We start from the raw sequence: 16,993 nt of genomic DNA, 5'->3' as shown, positions 1-16,993 counted from the left end.
AGTTCTTTCCTTATCTTTTATAACCTTGAGAGTTTCGAAGAGTATTGATCAGGTATTTTGTAGAGCGTCCCTCAATTTGCATTTACATGATGTTTTTCATGATTAAATTATGGTTGGATCTTGGGGAGAAATACCTCATGAGAGAAGTGCCCTTCTCATCACATCACATCACCAGGCACATGATCTCAACATGACTTATGGCTGGTGATATTGACCTTGATCGTTTGGTTAAAGTAGTGTTGTCAAGTTTCTCTGTAAAGTTACTATTTTTCTCCTTTCCATACTCTTTTCTTTGGCAGCGAGTCACTAAGTCCAGTCCACACTCAAGGGAAATAAGCTCCACCTTCTGGAGGGGGAATATCTACTTACATTATTTGGAATTCTTCTTTAAGGAAGATTTGTCTCTTCTTCCCCACTTATTGTTTATTCAATCATTTATTTATATCAGTGTGGACTAACGTATATTTATTTTATATTTGGGTTTTAATCCAACACTATGCTATTTCCTTTGTTGTTCAGATTTTTCCAAGTTTGGTCCTCAGTAGTTCTTTTAGGTTGGCTCTTGTGTCCCTTTGATATGGCCCCATCTTTCAGATTTTTAGCACTTCCTTGCTTTCTTGCACAGTTGCCCCGAGCTCATCTTGTATTTTCTCTGCTCGAATCACCCACTTTTTAGCTACTTAGAATAAAGGAAATAGTTTGGCAGTTGCTTAAAGTGTTAAACATGTTGTTATGGTATGACCCAGCAATTCCTTTCATAAGAGAATCAAAAACATACGTCTAGGGGCCGGACCTGTGGCAGAGTGGTTAAGTTCGCGCACTCCGATTCGGCGGCCCAGGGTTTCCCCCATTCGGATCCTGGGCGAGGACATGGCACCACTCATCAGGCCATGCTGAGGCAGCATCCCACATGCCACAACTAGAAGGACCCACAACTAAAATATACAACTGTGTACCGGGGAGTTTTGGGGAGAAAAAGGAAAAATAAAATCTTGAAAACAACAGAAATTTACTAAAAAAAAAAAAAAAAAACCACGTCTACGCAAAAGCTTATACACAAATGTTCATAGCAGCATTATTCATGATAGCCAAAAAGTGGAAACAATTCAAATGTCCATCAGCTGATGAATGGATAGCCTAATGTTTATCCAATGGAATATTATTCAGTCATTAAAAGGAATGAAATACTGATACATGCTATAACATGTACAAACCTTGAAAACATTATGCTCAGTAAAAGAAATCAGTCACAAAAGCCACGTGCTGTCTGATTCCATTTGTATGGAATGTCCAGAATAGGCAAATCCACAGACACAGAAAGTAGAGGAGTAGTAGCCAGGGGTTTGGGGATGGGGAGGCAGGGTACAGAGATGACTGCTAATAGGTGTGGGGTTTCTTTTGGGGTGATGAAAACTTCTAAAATTAGATAGTGGTGATAGTGGCATAATTTTGTGATTATGCTAAGAACTACTGAATTGTATACTTTAAAAGGATTAATTTTATGAAATGTGAATTACATCTCAATAAACCTGTTATTAAAAAAAGAATAGAATAAAGTACTTCATATGGTTGCCCTTTGCACACCTAAAGGCCTTCATCAATATGTAAATGTTCTAATATTTTGAAGTAAATATATCTTTAAAATACTGAATGAACATGGCAATAATAATTGCTACTCTTAATTAAGCACCCACTATATACCAAGCTGTACCGTATGAAATTGCTGACATTTGACCATCTTTGAGGTACAAAATGGAAATTTCATATGGTTCAAACCAAGTCAAGACTAGGCCCTTGAATGTATATCATTTTCAATACCAGAAATGTCTCCACCAATAGGAAACAGGCCCAGAGAGATTAATTGAGTTGCCTATGGTCAATGAGTACCTGGTAAAGCCAGAATTCACATCCAAATCTGCCTATTGCAAATGCTGAGCTCATTCTGCCGGTCCTCGCCGGCTCCCAAAGTAAATAGGGCTCTTGAATTTCACTTATAATGATTCTAACCATTATTTTCATGAAAATTAGCTGTATACAAATATACCTGTTTTTAAAAGGGGCAGGAAGAATTGGACCACTCATTTTCAACTTGAAGTAGACTTGAGGTGGAGCTCAAATCAAAGCTTAGTATCTTCTGGTTTAGACTTTTCAGTTAAAGTGTTCCTGTATCTCTCACATCGCTAATTGTCCTGACATGTCTAGGTAGGCAGGACTTCCCGTTTCTAAATCTTTGACTATTTTCTAGAACAAGAGAGCGATAGAGGGAACCCAGGAACTTTATGCAAAACAGAAATAAACAATCAATGATACACAGGTTGGCTAAGACTGTTAACTCTGAAATAGCAAACTGCTTTAAATCTTTCTTGATGTGTTTCTAATTTTATCTCAGGATTTCTCTACCTTAATCTGATCTTGCCAAAAATTCTCAGAGTTTGATAGATGAGTGCAAACTTTTAATGACTAGAATTTTTTTTCTCCTATCTCTTGCCAGTTTCCTCTCTTATTTGATGCTGTCTTATCTCTCTGTGTCTATTTCCTCCAATTTTCTCCGCTCAAGAGTTAGCATCGAGCCTCTTATTAGTGTTAGTTGCATTAAATGCCATACAAATGCTATGAAAAAATAACATTCAGATCATATCATTAAATGTATATTTATGGGGTTTTTTTGGAATGGGAGGAGTTGGCATTTTTCACGGGGAAGAACACGTGGTGTTACAGAGTACAGAATAAGAGTATGTGTGTAATTGGAAGAAGACAGAAATGAAATAATACCTCCCGCATGCAACCCCAGATTTCCAACCCTTACCCTGTTTTGTCTCCTTAGAACTTAACACCATCTGACGTAGTATTTGTTTATTTTCTCTCTCCCCACATTCACATGAAAAGCCCTCGAGGGCAGGCTTGTTTGTTCCCTCCTATATCTCCAGGGTCTCAAATAGAGCTTGGGCTATTGGAGATTCTCAATAAATATTTGTCAGATAAACAAATGAATTAACAACATACTCAAAGTAAACACAGAGGAAACAATTATGTTAAGGAGAATTACAGGGCTTTTTTCTCTAAAGTTTGTTTGTTATTATAAAGCTGTAATATTTCTATTATAATAAAATACTAAGTTCAAATGCTAACAGCCTTTGTGAGACTAGCTGACAGTCTGAAACACGAGAGGAGGGCGGAGATTAAGAGATTTATCTGGAGGAGAGGAGCAAGCATAGGGGCCCCCCGGGTGGGATGACTGATGAAGGAGCCGCTGGAGAAAGAGAAGCAGCTCATCTGACAAGAGCAAGGAATAAATTTTTCCTTCTTTTTTTTCCTCCTCCCTCTCTTTCTTTGAAGCATAGCTGATTTCTTTGTCTTAAAATTAATTGCAATAGTTAGAAAAGACACTAATCAGGAGCAAATTCTGTTTTAAGCAGTGTGAGTAGATTACAGTCCTGTTTGAAGGAACCCGTGGCCTTTGGCTGGGAGAGGAAGGGGTTCTCAATGGCTGAGGAAGTCAGGCCACATGCTCAGAGCCAATTGGATTCATCGAATGTCCAAAGTTTAGCAATCTCTAGTTAAAAAATGAGCTATTTTTCACTAAACAGTCCTCCTGCCATTTAAAGACAAACTCCATATTATTATGAGTATTTTTTTTAGTAACTATAACCTGTCATTCCCCAAAATGACACCTTAAAAAGTCAATTTCAAGAATCACCTTGGCTGTCACTCAGTCTCATAAATCTTTCCAAATCCATTTAGAGCGAGCCTGACAGCACAGTCTCACACAATTTAGGATATAAGGCAGCTACACCTGTTGCCTATAAAATGTGGTTTATTGCAACAAATACAATTGTAAACCCGTATGCCCCAATGCAGCTTTTGTGACGGGAAGCAAGCGCTCTTGACTCTTGTATTTGGTCCTTAATGGTTGTCTGGAACAACACACACCATTCAAAACTCTCAGTGTGGCCGTTCTTGATTCTGGTGGATTATAAACTGTATTTTTGTGAATCATGGCTTCCCTAAGATAAACCATATTGTCCGTGAAACGATTAAAAGGGAAACAAATCTGTCACATGATCTCTTTAAAAACCTTGTATCTTTCTCAAATAAGAATACAGTACCTCTCTGACTTAAGTTTCCTGACCAGATTACAAATCTAGTAATTATATCCCAACTCTATAAATCTACCCACTTTCATTTTAAACAAATGAATTATACTCATCTGCTCTTAAATGCCATGGTGATTTGCTCTGCACAAATTGCTGCCATCCTTCTCCCCAGATAGCAGTAATGATTTACATTTGTATAACTCATCACAATTTGCAAATTCCTTGCAAATAAAATTTTTGCTTTTAATCGATGACGGAATACCTATGAGCTAGGTATTATTAGTCCCAGTTTTACAGATGAGGGAGCTAAAGCTAAGAAGAGTTAAGTAACTTGCAAAAAGTCAGTGACCATTCTCTTATCCATTTCAGCCTAAGGCAGGCCCATCTTTCACCAGTAGCCTCAGCTATGTTCAGTTTCTGACCAAGGTAGAGAGTATACATGCATTCAGAACCCCAGACACTAGCTAGTACGGCCTTGGGGCTGGCCTTGCTGCAGACCTGAGTCAGTTAGTCCTGGGCATTCTGATGCCCTCAGTCCTGCTGTTCTTCCCTACCTCTGCCTCAGCCCCATCCCCATAACTGGTTCATGTCTCAGATCTCCCACTGACACTGGAGCTGTAGTGACAGCCCACTCCTGCTTATCTTGGCTTAAGACCTGAAGACATACCTAGCCTGTGCCAGCTTCATCTCTTTAGAAATTGGACCCAGTACCCTTAGCTGCTGCTGGAAACTTGCCTAAGCCATAGAATTCTCCTAAAAGTATGATATGATAAGGCTAACACTCACTTGCACAGAACAAGCCACTCTCTGAAGAATCCCAGTAATGTGCTCCAAATACCAAATAAGACCTGGTCCACGTGAAAAGAGACCAACCACATAAACAGTTCCTAGAAAGCAAGCTCCTACTGTACAATCAAGCAAGTGTATCTTAAGAGTTGATTATCAAAACCCAAACTTGCTCTCAGTCGTCTCCTGGCAAGTAATAGAACACCATGTTCTTGAAAGATCACCACCTCTTGTTGGGGATCCTTCAGAAATACATATATAGAACAGGAAAATCCTCTGTATCAGGATTAGGTTCAGCTGTAGTATTAGAAAATCCATATTATTAATAGTAACCAAAACAGAATATTTTTTTCTATTAAAAGTTCTGAATGGGTGCTATGATTTGGTGTGAAATCCATAAAGTTCTAAGGAATCTAAGTTCCTTTTGGCTTTCTGCTCTATCACCCCTAATGTGTGGCCTTTGACCCCCTTAGATCAAAATGGCTGCCTGATCTCCAGCCACTAGTTAGAAGGAAATCATCAGGAAGAGTGCACCTCAACTGTTTAAAAACTTTCCAGAAGTCACATATGACACTTCCACTTGTATCCCATTGGCTAACATTTAGTTACTTGACCACATCTAGCAATAAAGGAGGCCAAGATTTAATCTTTGTTCCAGGTTACTATGTTCTTCACTGAAAACTAGGGTTCTTTACTATACAATAAAAGGCAAATTAATACTGGGAGGCAAATGGAAGTTTTCTGCCATACTTCCTTCCTCAAACAACTCTTAGAACTCTTCCCAAAGCAGGAGGATTCCTTACTCTACCTTCCTCCAGGACTCCATGACTCACCTTAACGTCTTTCTCTCTGCCCAACACATGCATCCTGGGATCCAGACTGCAGTTCACAAATGCAACCCAGTGCCCAGCCGGCTACAAAAGAATCTCCTGAGGAATTTATTTAAAATACAGACTCCTGGGCCTCAAGATTTGGGATTCTGATTTAGTGGGTCTGGAAAAGGGTACCGAAAGCTATGCCTTTAAAACAAAAAAACTCTCCAAATGATGCTAGTTAATGAGTGTGCTCAGTCTGTGAAAATTCATCATTTAGACTTATATGCATTTTTCTTTATGTGTATTATGCTTCGATAAAAAGGGTTTTTTTTTATATTAAACAAATGTTTCCAGATGATTGCACATCAAGCTATGGAGAAGAGGAAAGAGACTTGACCAGAACTTGACTCTGTCCAGTTCTTAGAGTCAGAATCTTTGCCTATGCCATTTCCACTGGCTAGACAGCCATTGTTTTTTACACCAACTCTACTGAAGGAACTGTTCATTTATTCACCTGTTAACAACTGAATATAGGTTTGGGATAGAAGATAAAAGAATGTGAGCTGTAGTATAATCTTACAATTTTTTTGGAAAATCTAAATTCATCCTACTGCTTTTCAGCGTCTCAGAAGCATGCCAGAATATGTTTTGTTTATATTTCTGTCTTGGTTTCCATTCATTTATCCCTTTTTTGACTGGCTTCTCCTCTCTGCCTGGCTGGGTCCACCTATCACTAGGAGAGAAACGCGATTGTCACAAAAAGTGGAGAGGTCGGATGGAGAGAAAAGTTAGAGTTGTGGAAAAAGAGACCCTGTCCACCTAAGTCAGGCTAGCTCCGCCTATGTGGAAGATCAAGGCAGCCCTTGTTGCCACATGAAATAGCGGAAAATTGCCAGGGCAGGGCATTACATCAGGAATTCTGGGCTCTCTTCCTACTTGAAGTGGCAAAGAAGGCACTGTAAGAAGATACAACACAACATAGTGCTGTCTTGGAGTAAAAAATATTAGAAAATTCCCTATAACAGCCAGTATACTGAACAAAGATAAAATTATCTCACATTCCACCAAGCCTTGCTTTTCCCATTAAAAATTATGGGTGGAGATGTTTTGAAATACTTGCCTATCTTATCAACCCCAAATAAAACATTCACTGCAGTCATAACAGTTTCTACCTTAGATGCGTTTTGAAACGTTTGCTGATGGTGCAAACGTTCCTCTTGGAAATGTGCTTGCTTTTAAAACAATGCCAAATGAAACAATTTTCTGTGCATATAGAACATTTTATTTTGAAAATCCTTGCTGGCGTATGCAGGGTCTGTGCAATGTCAAGAAACGTATTTAATCAAACATCCCTGGGAGAACAGCTTATTACCATTTGCCTCATTATACAGATAAGAACACTGAGATCTAAATAGGTTAACTAGGGGTTTCAGAATGCTTCATGACAGCAGAGTGCTCTAAAAATATTATGTGTGCAGGAAGAAAACTGTGATCTCTTATAGGAAAGAGACCAGGGAAAACAGCTCAGAAGCAAGGAGAATTTATATTTTTGTTTTGAAAGCATTCATGGTTAATGTCAAAGAATACATTGTTCTCCCGAGCCATGTACAATTTTCTCATCCAGTATTTCGGGGAATTATGCTACTTCATCTCCAAAATTCAAGAAAATTATATGTATATCCATGGCTTTCCTCTGTGGAGTACAAAATAGTAAGAAAATTCTGATTATATTATTGCTATCAATATCATACACAATCAGCACATTGCTGATGGTGCCATATCCCATACAAACCCAGTAAATAAATTGCAGGAACATATCAACTCTGGTTTCTTCATTCATCAAACATTATTGAAAAGCAACTCTGGATCAGTCAATGTGCTAAGCCTGGAGATATAATGATAAATAAGATAACCTCCATGCTCCAGTAGCTTAGCATGTAAAAGAGGAAAAATAAATGTAATCAAATAATTAGAAGATAAAATGATTAGTTAAATTAGAAATACATACAAAGTGGGGCCAGTCCCATGGTGTAGTGGTTGAGTTAGGTGCACTCCACTTCAGCAGCCTAGGTTCGGATTCTGGGCACTGACCTACAACACTCGTCAGCCATGCTGTGGAGGTGACCCACATATAAAGTGGAGGAAGATTGAGACACATGTTAGCTCAGGGCTAATCTTCATCAGCAAAGACAAGGAAATACATACAAAGTACCCTGGAAGCACAGAGAAAAGTGCAACCTGCTCTGCCTTGAGAAAACAGCAAAAAAATTAGAGGATGTGATATCGGAACAGTATCTTAAAACAAAACAAGGTAATGGGGTGAAAGGCATTCCATGCAGATAGAACTGTACATGGAAGGGCAGAGAAGTACAGAGAGCATATTATGTGACCTGGGTGTGTGGAGTAGAGGTGGGAAATGAAGAGAGAAGACAGAATGAAGGGCTACATCATCAATGAGGAGCCAATGAAGGCTCTACAACAGGGAGGGGACATGATCATACTTGTGTTTTAAAAAGACAAATCTGTGCGGAGAACGAACTGAAGAGGAAGGCATTGGAGGTAAATGGGGCCAGTTAGGAAATCCTGAGTCTGTGCAGCAGTTCAGGACAGAGATGATGAAGACCTGAATCTCTGCAATGGCAGTTAGGGTGGCAAGCAGTAAACAGATTCAAAAGATCTTTGGGTAGTAGACCCAGCACGACTCGGGGATGAACACTGGAGGCAGTGACTGGAGTACTACATGACAGTGGTGTCATTATCTAAGTTAGGATTATGGGGAAAAAAGCAGGTTTGGGAGAAGACGATAACTTGGGATTTTTTTGTGTATGTGATTTTCTGTCTGAGTAAACAGAGTACAGGAAATATAATTGAATCCTTTATTGATTGTCTTGGAATACCATACAATCGTCATCTTGAAATGAAGAGCTCTCCAATACCATCAGTAATTTGTAAGTTTATAAGTTCAGTAGCACTTGTTTCGAAGTCTTCTTTTGCTTACCTTAAGAGAGAGGCTTAGCTCCTTATCCACAAGCGCAAGCATTGCAGACCTATTTCTTCATTTTATAAAGCCTATTGGGAACACAGGATAGAAAAGTGGCATGCAAAATGGGAACCGAAAAACACAACTGAAGACGTGTCTTTCCATCTTTGGCTTCTCAGCTTCTTGTACAGGATACAGCACGTGGACCGTGCTCATAATATTCATTTATTAATAAATGAGTAAAGTTTAAATCTCATTATCATCTGCAAAGATCTGTAATAAGTCAGTGTGGGAGGTCCTGGTTCTGACCATTAGAAACAATTAATGACATGGATTTGGAGACATTGTTATCTGGGATATAGCTTCAAAAAGAAAGGTTCTTAACATACTAACCTTGTGAGTGACATTGGCCCTGGAACAGTTTAAGCATAAACGTCCCTGGGTAACCACAACTGTGTTTAACAATCTGACCCAGAAGCTGCTGTGGCACCCTTGTTTCTGCCTAACAGTAAAGCTGTTTTCAGTTCAGACCCCAATTAAGAAATTATTCTACCCATCTTCACAACCCAACAGATCACAGCAGCTGGCCAGAACAATTAGATTAAACACAGAAAAGATAGAGAGCCACACAGGAAGAAAAGTAGTCCAAGGTAATGACTAATAAGTAGTAGAAGGCATTTTATACATCATAGTGAAAGGAAGTAACTTCATTTACTTCATTAAAATAACACAAACTCTGAGCAATCAGATAGGCAAGAATTGAAAATTTGGGGCAAATTATGAGTTCAACTTTAGAATAGAGCCATTTTAACTGCTCACTTAATTAAAATTTTAAAATTAAATGACACGCATAGCTGAAAACTTCTGTCACAGAGCCATTCAAAGCCTGCTCTGGTTCACGGACTATAGCACATCCCTACCTGTTGACCTCAATCACCTTCACGGGTACGATCTCACGTATAAGAAGGCAAACGTGGTCTCTCCATTCTTCAAAAGGAAATCCTCTATTACCTCAAAAATTCAAATTTATCAGTTTGTTGGACATTCTGTCAAAAACTTAGACCAACTTCCCTTCGCAAACTGCAGATCTGGGTTTCCAGTTCATTATTTCATTCTTGTTCTTGGAGCACAAGGATTCAGGTACAATTAGACATTTATTAATTATTGTTATATTTACCTCATGAAGAAATCTGTCAAGAATAACATAAATCTACACTTGATCTTAGCCAAAAGGCCGAGAAGCGATAAGAACAACATAAATCTGTAAACGTTTTGTTGACTTTATTTTGCATTGGTTTGAGAAACAAGAACTAGTAAAGAATAATGTGACATGAACACAATTCCAGTTATTAATCCTCATAAACAGCCTGCATTTTAATATTTGAATTTCAATTATTTGAATGCATGGCCTTCACTCTCTCCTCGCCCCCACACAGTGTGACAAAATTATCCTCCAGTAATGCTAATGATATTTTTATTTTGTTTTGTTTTATTCTACTTGTTTTCCTGTTTATTTTACTTGAATGTCCCTACTACTTACTTATCTTCAGAAAAAAAGGCTTCACATACGTCTTTGAAACTAAAATTATCTTTAAAATGTCCTCCAAAAGGTAATTAACTCATATGTCCTAATTCCAAACAAAAAACGAGTCAATTTAGTAACTTGAATTTTATTGTGAGTTCACGAGAAAGCTATTTCATTTAAAAAAAAAAAATTCCATTGGATCATTTTGAGATTTTTATTGGCCAAAATTATTTCAGACATGCTCAATAGGATAAAACATTGGGAATTTAACCATATATTTGTTCATGGGTAAAAGAGGGCACACCATTTATTGAAGAAAACTTTTTCTCTGGAATTTGCTTTTAGTAGTAAGTCACTATCATCACCAATTTTTTCTGTAACTTGCCCATCTTTCCCAACTACAGAATGTAACTAATGTATTTCAGGTTAATGATGTTTCTGGGCAATTAAGCTCTTACTATTATAAATGATTAATACATTTTCAACATAGGCTTCATTTATTGAATGTGACTTAAATATGCTTTTTTAAAATAGCTTGTCCCATTTCAAATGAATAATGTCACTGCAGACCAACTCAAGGGTTCTGGTGAGAACAAGAGGGAGAAGCTAGGAAATCAATGCTTTAACCTTTTAGAAAGAGATCATTACATGGTTCACTGTTACGCTTACTCACATTTATATCTGTTTGAAGTAATCATATGCTAAAGGTTTTAACCCACAATTGTTACTCTATGAATACATGCAAAATGATTTTAATATTTTTAGTTAGATATTTTATTTGGAGGAAGAAGTAACTGTGGAGTGTTCCTTAATAAGCATCAATTTAAGAAGAAATTATCTTTCCTGGAAAAGTGGAGTGTGGTAAAAGGAAGTGGTTATTATCCCCATTTCAAACTGTTCCTAGAAATGTTTTACCTGAGTACTTTGGTCAGTGGGATTAAGGGGAAGAGAGGAATGTATCAAGACTTTGTCCAAGAGAAATAGGAGCCTCCTCATTTCATCTGGAAATGGAGTCATTTTACAGCCATTTAGGCCTCTAGACGCAGAAGTGCTCTGCAGTCCGCATCTTTGTTCTCTGTCATAAGGCAGAACGTTGTGTTCAACGGGGGGAGGGGGTGGCTGGAACTCCCTGAACAAAGAGAAGTCATTTATGGTTCAGAGTTTACATAATGCAAGTAACCTTCCAGCAGGTCTCTCTCTGCTCTCACGGAGCTGTGACAATTGCCAAAATTACATGAAGTCTGTTATCTCTTATGACAAGATGTTTATATCATTAGCAACTTGGGATTAAAAGTGCCATCTCAAAAATATCCTTTGGATTCAGTCAACATAAAAATATATCTATCCATTGCTTCCTATCAAAAAACATCACGTTAAATCCTACATCTTAAAGATTCCTGAAACCATAGATCTAGGACTTTCAGACCACTAACGTTTTTTTCTTTTGTAACTCAATCTTTTCATCTTACATTTATCTAGTCATTCATTCACTCACCAGGTACTTATTGAACCCCTATTGTGTGTATAGTTCCAAGTTAGTCCTATAAGGCGTCCAAAAAAGTATGAGAAAAGGCATACTTCTACTAAATATTTAAATGACATAAGACAAAATAAGACAGCACCAAAGTGAGTGGGAAAAGGAGTTCAAAAGAGAAAACTATACGTGTGGGCAGTAGTTGTCTAGAACAGCTTCATTTTACAGTCATCTTAAAACAAAAATTGTCAAGTAGCACCCTTCCACAGCCTTCCTTTCAGCATCCCTGACTCCGGGTTACTCACTGTCCTCCTGTGACCTTCCCTATTCCTCTGTCTGCCACACACACATACAACACCAGCTGGCTCAGGGAACCCCACTATGAACTTCTCTTCCCGCACAGGCTGCATAACATCTTTTCTCCCCTCTCCCTTTCCCATAGCTCATCCAATCTTACCTCTGCAGTAGACTGTCTTCTTCTTGGGGTCTTGTTTTGTGCTAGGAAACTCATATATTAATTAAAAGTGTAAACTTTTCCACATATCATGTGCTTTTAGGACTAAATCAAAGAAGCAGTTTGACGATGGCAATATTGAACACCAGTTTAGCAGGGTGGTGGTAGTAAGATTTTTCACCAGAGTCAGTCTCTGTAGCAACATGTTCTGCCAGTGCAATAGGCCAGCCCATGATGATAATCTCTGTGTTAAACTGACTTCCTTGAAAATAGGGATAGAGGTGTTGATTGCAAAAACTTCACTTGGAGGGTACTCTCAGGAGATACACCTGTAAGGAAGTAAAGAACACAGTTGAGAGCAGAGCTGGCCCGAAAAGCTATTGCAATTGAGACATCAGCCAATCTGTTAAGGAGCTTTTGGGCTGGGATGGCCCATTTGAGTTGGCCAAAATTGAAGCACGGGGCCTGGACCTTTTATCATCCAGTCATTGGCCACAAGCTGTCCCTTAGAGGGAGTGGTTCCTTGGTCAAGGCAGTTCCCTGTGGCAGAAGGCAATTTCCAGTAAGAAACACAATGTGAGCTAACAGCAGCCAATATGCCTAGCAGCTGAGGAATGGAAGTGTTATTCCTGAAGAGAGAATCTGAGAGGGACCAAAGTTTAAGGGCAGAATCAGGAGAGTAGTCATTAGTATTAGGTTGCCCTTAACTTCCAAGTTTTTGTTTGTTTGTTTGTTTTGAGGAAGATTAGCCCTGAGCTAACATCTGCTGCCAATCCTCCTCTTTTTGCTGAGGAAGACTGGCCCTGAGCTAACATCCATGCTCATCTTCCTCTACTTTATACGTGGGACACATACCACAGCATGGCTTTTGCCAAACAGTGCCATGTCCGCACCCGGGATCTTGAACCGGCGAACCCCAGGCCGCCAAGAAGCAGAACGTGGGAACTTAACCGCTGCGTCCCCGGGGCCGGCCCCCTCAAGTTATTTTTAAGACTAGGTTTCCCACACTAACAGAGTAGATGTTCATATTATTCCCTTACACTTAGCCTATGTTTGAGTAGATGTTGATATTATTCCCTTACACTTAGCCTATGTTTATATTCTATGATTAATAAACTAAGTTTATTGATTCAAGATGGTTGTCTCAATTCCCATAGTTGAGATCCCAGGTGACAGCCTCAATGATGCCATTAGGTTCTTGATGATCCTTCTTGAGGGATGTAGTGAACTCTTAATTTGAGGCTGCTGTTAGAGCCACAAAAATGCTAGCAATACAACTAGTTCAGGCTTTTTAATGTATACATTCGGAAGGAAATTATATTTTTAACTGAAACTCTTCACTCTTGTAATGAGGCAAAAAATTTGGTCTTTATGGAATCTCTACATTTACACACATGGAAGCAAAACAGCGCTCTGAATAACCAGGATTTGCAAATCCTTGATTTCTCAAGTAATTAAAGATGGGATTTCATACTTTCAATTTAGTACATAGTCTAAATCTTAATTTATCACACTGTACTTCTAAAAGAGAATCTCATGAAGAGAATGAAGGTCCTCATTTCAGAACAGGTAATTTAACACGGTGCCATTTCATTTGAAATATTCAGAGTTAATTTTCTACCAAAAATAACTGGTGTTGAATTCAAAACACATCCCACTGGGCCAAAAATTATATCCTTGAATTATCCAGTCTAATTTATCATGCTTTCAGTGGAGTCTCTAATCTGATTAGACATACTCTTTTTCGAATCATTGTACTTGTGACAGATATTCATAGTTATTTGGGATTCCTTAACATCATTTTGAAACTCAATTTGTACCCCTCAAAATATCAATTACATCAAATCATGAGCTTTTTTGTCAGTTTAAAGCTTGATGACTTTGGAATTATAACTCAGAAGGTTGAAGGCGAAGGGAGATGGCATCAAGCATACAAGTCATAAAAATTGACTTCATGCAAAGGGTCTCATAATTCAATTAATTTAACTGGCAATTGTATTAAGACTGTTACTAATTCCCTGTAAAAGAATAAAAACTTCCCAGTAACTCATCTCTAAAGGTATATTTGATGACTCTTCCAGAAATGATTATTATACCCAGACAAATTTACACCACTATATCACAGTTTAAAGGACTTGCTACAATGCTCTATGAGATCCTAAACTAAACAGCCACGTGTTCTGGTATTACCCACTCAATGTGGGGAGCAAGTAGTACTGCTTATGAGAATATTGTTAAATCTCATTAGTGGAAGCAAACTGGTTCCTCTAAGATTGTGTGTATAAACAAACGTGCAGGGAAACCCTGTAATAAACATGTTTATTAGAGCTAAAAGGAAAATTAGAGGTTGGATTCATTCCCCTCTCCATGTGTGGGTTTGACTGAAATGTAGTGATAGGGGCAGTGGGGACATGTAGGAAAGATTAGATGGTTTGGAAATAATTTATCCTTCCCAGTTTAATTGGAAATTCTAATAAGGACAGGTCCTTTTGTCTTTCCCTTTGAGCTTTTAAAAGGCAGGATGTTCATAACAATGCTTAATACTTAAATAATACCTTTCTTCTTCAAAGAGTTTTCAACACAGTAACCACCTGCTAGAATCTGTTCCCAGAAGGCCAGGAGAGCTTCTTACCTCAAACCCAGCTAAACTGCTGAATGACACATGCTGAAGTACAATGTCAGGGGAAAATAGGAAGAAAATAATTGATCCACAATCACCCCATATCATAAGAGTGTACTATGACTGGTCAAAATCCCAAGCCCTTCTCTATCCTTTAAGATCTACTCTATTTTTCAATAAAGTTTAATATTCTTTTTTTTCCTTATTACAAAAGGTATACAAAAAGTTCACTGCAAAAAAAACAGAAAATATGAGCAAGGGAAAAACCAGTGTTGTGAATTGCTAGTTTGCTTTATCCATTGTGATGGTGGTCTCATCCCCTTTACTCTTTCTTTGTTTTTAAAGAGTGCAGTGAGTCACAGCAAAATATTGGAAGTTTAACCTGAAAGCAGTTCTAGCACAACTAGAAAATACAATCACGCTATAAAGAAATCAGAAATAGCAAGGTGCACTGAAATCATGCAACTTTATTTTTTTTTTAATTTTAAGTCATCTATTCATAAACAAGATGGTTTGGTTTCAATTTTAGCAGCCAAAATATTCACTAGACTGTGTTAACCAGATTTTGCTAATTTTTTTCCTCTGAATCTTCCACGTTCTTTATTCATGTATTTATTCATTCAGCAACTAAGTATTGAGAAGATGACATGTAATCAGAAAAGTCTGAGAACCTGGCTCCTTGTTCCCTGAGTTGGACTCATCTAATTTCCAACATTTTAAGTAACTAATACCAATTTATCTAAGAGAGATTTGAACAAGTACTTCGAAAATAAGAACCTTTAAAGACCTTAGATTGCTCTTGTTTCATTTATAAATGTAATATTTCACAGCAGATTCTAGATCAAGCTAATTTAAGGATTTATTTTCATACTACTTCAGCCGTATCTGAACTATCTGCTTTCTCCCTTGAGAAGTTAATCACAATTCCTCATATATAATACTTTGTATAATATAAATTTTATTGCTAAGAGAAACACTATATAAACGATGGGGTAGGGAAAAAATATTTTTAAGGGCGTAATGAGTAAAGAATGTCTGGTTCAGTGAACTCCTTTGGAACAAGGAAGGCTTTTTTTCCCTATTATGCACCTATAAGACTTCCTCCCTATCTTCAAGGACCAAATGGATAACTTCCTCTCCAAAAGCCTTCTAACTCACGCTGACCTGCAGTGATCATCTCCCATTTTTGAAATTCTATAGCACTTATTGTACATATGTTGTATGTAAGACAAAAACCTTATTGATTATCTTGCTGTCTGAATATATTTGCCTTCCCAAAACTAGATGACAAATGCTTTGAGGGAAGGCTGTTTTGATAGTTAATTTCATGTGTCAACTTGACTGGGCTAAGGGATGCCCAGATACCTGGTAAAACGTTATTGCTGGGTACATCTGTGAGGGTGTTTCTGGGAGAGATTAGCGTTTGAACGGTAGATGTGTAAAGAAGATCACTCTCACCAATGTGGGTGGGCATCACCCAATCCACTGAAGATCACTCTCACCAATATGGGTGGGCATCATCCAATCCATTGAGGGCCTGAATAGAATAAAAAAGCAGAGGAGGGGCAAATTTGCTTTCTCTCTGCTTGAGCTGGGACTTCCATCTTCCATTCGGACATCAGTGCTCCTGGTTCTGGATCCTTCAGATTAGGACCAGAATTTACACCATCAGCTCCCCTGGTTCTCAGGCCTTCAGACTTCAACTGAATTACTCCATAGGCTTTCCTCATTCTCTAGTTTGCAGATACAGATTGTGGGACTTTTTGGCCTCTATAAACACGTGAATCAATTTCTGTAATAAATCTCCTCATATATATATGATATATAGTTATATATATGATATAGATATATAGATATATATCTTATTGGTTCTGTTTCTCTGGAGAACCCTGACCAATACAGCTGCATCCCTTATATTTCATCATGTTTTCCCAAAGTGCTTCCCAATCCACTGCTGTTGTGTAAATGCAGGAGGTTCCATTTACATAAATCCAAAGAAGTTGCCATACAGTAGCCCTGGTGATTTTCACAGTGATGATTGTACATTTTAGTGTCTATTTTAGTACCTATTCTCTTTAGAACTACATTAAATCCTGTATACTTTAGTCAATGTTTCCTTTTTTCTTCTTAAACATACTGATCATCTTATGGCTTCCTATGTTTAACAATAGAAAGATTTTAAGATGGCTGCTTGTAAAACAGGTGGAACAGGACAAAGAGAAACCCTCGCAGGCCCCAGACACCA

The 16,993-nt window shown here is 38.1% G+C and overlaps 1 pseudogene; it reads right to left on the bottom strand.

Moving 5' to 3' along the window:
• Positions 1-9,805: 9,805 nt before the first annotated feature.
• On the bottom strand, positions 9,806-9,921 carry LOC111768714 (U2 spliceosomal RNA; annotated as a pseudogene).
• Between the last annotated feature and the right edge of the window lie 7,072 nt (positions 9,922-16,993).

The sequence above is a fragment of the Equus caballus genome, chromosome 17 (assembly GCF_041296265.1).
Source record: "Equus caballus isolate H_3958 breed thoroughbred chromosome 17, TB-T2T, whole genome shotgun sequence".
In the NCBI taxonomy this organism is placed as follows: domain Eukaryota; kingdom Metazoa; phylum Chordata; class Mammalia; order Perissodactyla; family Equidae; genus Equus; species Equus caballus.
The sequence above is the reverse complement of the archived record's forward strand: the minus strand, read 5'-3'. Positions and strand labels throughout refer to the sequence as shown.